This window comes from Neovison vison, chromosome 11 (assembly GCF_020171115.1).
Source record: "Neovison vison isolate M4711 chromosome 11, ASM_NN_V1, whole genome shotgun sequence".
NCBI lineage: Eukaryota > Metazoa > Chordata > Mammalia > Carnivora > Mustelidae > Neogale > Neogale vison.
The window spans coordinates 204,178,474-204,182,569 of record NC_058101.1 but is presented as its reverse complement, the minus strand read 5'-3'; the positions used below and the strand labels follow the sequence as shown (position 1 = coordinate 204,182,569).

Genomic DNA, 4,096 nt, shown 5'->3' with positions numbered 1-4,096 from the left:
TTAAATATGTGAGGGAACACCCAGGCAGAGGGGCCTGAGTCCTTGACAGTAATTCCCTTCAGAGACTTTCGATGCATGGGCTGTGCCCCGAATTTGGTGTGAGGAGGGTAGCTTTCCTCTTTGAGGTCTGTCAGGGAAAGCCTTTGCAGTTGCCTATGACCAGGCCTGAGGAAGCACAAGGAAGGTTTTAATCAGGAGCCAGAATCTTGAGAGGTGAAATAACTTTTGCATCGGCTTTTACTCTGGGGTGAGTTGATGAGGCAGGTGCAGTGCGGAATCGGAGCTCTGAGCCGCAGAGGAAGCTGCTGGAGGATAGCGGCACCAGCAGAGGCATGATCAAATTTGGCAGCCCCAAGCATGTGGTTAATTGTCCCCCGGAAATATTTGCCAAATCCTGGGCTATATGGGACAGAAGTGTTAAAAGTTGTGTGAAAAGCATGACAGGGCTATCGACAGACTTGTAAGACAATGATTACAGTTTAGGACCTGAAACTGGAAGGGAGCCGCGGAGAGGGCCCTGACCTCTTGGCTGAGTCCAGGTTATACTAGAAGTATGGTAAGCATTAATGGGGCTACAGTGCAGCCACGACTGGCAACAGTGCCTGTTAAGCCCCCATTGTTCTCGCGTAGCAGGAGAAAGGTAAATACTATCTGGAGGAATGAATCAGGCCGTAAGCAAGCCTCTGCAATCTTTTACTACAGAATAATTAGTTATTAATAAAAACTGGTAGACTGCAAGACCACTGTCAAGACCAAAAATAAAATAAATGAAATAGAAGCAAGTTCACACATAATTGAAAAACCATTACCGCCTGACAAGGACCTCAGAATAATTATGAATAGTATATTACGATCCTAGAAACAGATGAAAAGATGGAGATTTTGGTGGGAATTGCCATCTCTAAAGGGAAAGAAACAGACTCCTAGAAGTGAAGATAACTTATCAAAATGTTGTTCTGTTTTAAATAAACAGTCTTTGAATAATGAAGGTTGGGAGAGAAAGGATTACTGAAATTGACACGTTAGTACAAAATTTAATAATGAAGTACAGAGAGAAAAAAAGAACATTAAAAATAGTACAGTCGTAGGAGATTTGTGAGACAGGAAAGGTCTAATATACATGCAATGGGAGTCCGTAAAGGAGAGAAGTTAAAAATAAGGCAGAAGCAATATTTTAAGAGAATTCTACAGAACACTGAACAGCAGATTAAGTTCTGCAACACAGGCAAGATAAATGCAGAGCATACCCCAAATCCTAATAATAATAATAAAAAAGAAACTACAGAGGAGCAAGCATGGTGAAAATGGTTAAGCAATCTGAAGGAAAGAAACTTTTCCTTCAAAGGAACAAGACCCACAGCTGGCTTCTCAAGAGGAACGACAGAAATTGTAAGCTAACAGAATTATATAGGAGGCAGAAAGATAACTACCAGTCCAGAGCCCATTAATCAGCAAAAGATCCTTCAAAAACAAAGTGAATGCACGTTTTTCAGAGGATTTACTGAGATCATTAAAAGAAACACTGAATGGTGTTCAGGTGGAAGAAAATGTATCCTTGCAGGGGAAATAGTAATGCAGTAAAAATGAAATACATCCTGGGATGCCCAGGGGGCTCATTTGGTTAAGTGTCTGCCTTGGCTCGGGTCACGATCCCAGGGTCTTGGGATGGAACCCTCTGTCAGTCTTCCTGCATAGCAGAGAGGCAGCTTCTCCCTCTGCTTGTTCTTTCTTTTCATAAATACATAAAATATTACAAAATATACATCTTAAAAATATACAGGAAAGTATGAGTGAATATTGACTGTAAACAAAACAATAGTGGTGGTGTCTTGTTAATTTAAGTTAACAAATCGGTGTTAAAATGCTTCACACCTGTCTGAACTACCCAGGGAGGGTCCATGAAAGTGTCGTCGTGAACTGCTGCTGTAACTTAAAGGGAAACTTTCATACTATCCGGAGCCCTGGATGTCCTGCAAGTGCAGCAGGAGGATGTCCTCAAATTCCTTACAGCAGGAACCTACTCAGGTGGCACCGACCTGGACCTTCAAATGGAACAGTACATCTACAAAAGTAAAAGGGATGGCATCTACATCATAAATCTGAAAAGAAGCTGCAAGCTTCTGCTGGCACCTCGTGCCATTGTTGCCCTTGAAAACCTGGCCGGTGTCAATGTCCTGTCACCCAGGAATCCCGGCCGATGAGCTGTGCTGAAGTTGCTGGTGCTCCCGGAACCACGCCTATTGCCGGCTGCCCTGCTCCTAGAACCTTCCCTGACCTCTGGGAGCCAGGACTTCTGGGGGTTCTCAATCCCAAGGCTGACCACCAGCCTGTCACAGAGGTGCTTCAACCTCTGCCTACCATCACTCTGTGGAGACTCTCCTCTGCACCGTGTGGACGTTGCCATCCTTTGCAACGACGAGGACGTTCACTCTGGGTGTGATGCCAGAGAGGACGACCCGGGATGTTCTGCGCCTGCGTGGCACGGTTTTCCCGCGAACCCCCGTGGGAAATCATGCTTGATTTCTACTTCTGCAGAGATCCTGAAGACATCGGAAAGGAAGCACAAGGCTGTGGCCTTGTGGTTGGTCACAGCCAACGAGGAATTTCAGAGTGGACGGACTGCTCTAGCTCCTGAATTCACCGCTGTCCCCCCTGAAGATGCAGCCTGGACTGAAGGCGCGCGGGGGCCTCTGTGTGTGCAGTGCGGTTCCCTCTGCTACAACCTCTGCGTTGTAGCGCTCGGGTCTGCCGCTCCCGCTGCTCGGGCCCCCGGATGGGTCGGAACAACCTCTGAGGGATCTTAACTGCTCTTCCACAAAGGCAAACAAAGTGGAAATAAGGCTGAATGAGAAGTCAACACTTTCTAAAAAAGTAACAATAAAATAAAATCCATGACAACGATTTTACCAAAGTTGAGAGGGGGTAAATTGAATTAAAATGTCTTCAGGTTCAAGTATAATTAGGAAGAATGGTAAATGCCACGATTTTTTTTGGGGGGGGGGTTGTAATATGTCAAAATTACATGTAATTATGGTTATTACCAGAAGAGTGGTAAAAGTAAGTTTAACAATTTAATAGAACAAAATGGAATAATGAAATATTTTATCAGGAAAGAGGCAAGAAAGAAAAGGGAACATAAAACGGACAGATTAAATTAAAAACAGAGTGGTAGAGTAGATATGAATCAAATATGTCAGTGTCAGTAATTATATTAAAAATTAATAAAATTCTCCAATTAAAAGACTAAGTGGCCAAGGAATACAAAACCCTGTGTTGTATGCTGGGTCACCGTGGGAAGGGACCACATTTTTAGAGCTTTGTTGATGACAGGGAGTCAGGTCACAGCCGCATCTGTTTCCATGGGGGAAGGAGACACCCAGAGTCCATGGAGAAAGTCTGGGCAAGGTTCACAACAGGGAAAGGAAGCAGCGAGACTGTGGGTGAGGGCTTCCGGGCTATTGAGTGGACTGTCGTTGCTTCCACATCTGCACCTGATGTGCGGTGGGTTTGCTGCTCTGTTCTACACGTGTCAGAGGGGATTCCTTTGATCAGAGTGTGGCACGTACACAAGCGTTGACGAGACATTCCCTTGTCATTCACCGCCTGTGAGAGTATCCGAGCACAATGCCGGCGGCCGTACTGTGCTGTTCAAGTCTTACATACACCGACAGCTGTCCTGCTGGTTGGCAGATCAGAAGCCTCAGTCACGGTAACACTGACTTCGGAGATACCACACCTTTGCTCACGGACATGGTTGATAAACTCCAAAAAAGCTCACCTGCTTGCTCTATGAATAGAGTTTCTTGGGACTGTGTGCCTGGATCTGCAACATTCAGTCCCTCTGGAAGTCAGGGAAATACTGTTTCTTGTTTGTTTGCTTGTTTGTTTGTTTTCAGCCTTCCACCACCAAAAGGAAAGCCTTAAAACTGACCAGACTCTGAGTCCTGTAGGGTTTGTATCCCGATGGGGCACTCCATATGGTCATTTCTGCTGGGTAGCAGGGAAATTATCTCCGTTAACAGGTTCCAAACCAACAGGCTTGGAAGCTATTCAGCCAGCTGAAGTTCTCTACCTTCGGGACATCACAATTTTCATG

At 45.2% G+C, this 4,096-nt stretch overlaps 1 pseudogene; it reads left to right on the top strand.

Moving 5' to 3' along the window:
• The first annotated feature begins 566 nt into the window (after positions 1 to 566).
• LOC122890404 lies at positions 567 to 2,635 on the top strand (annotated as a pseudogene).
• Positions 2,636 to 4,096: the final 1,461 nt, after the last annotated feature.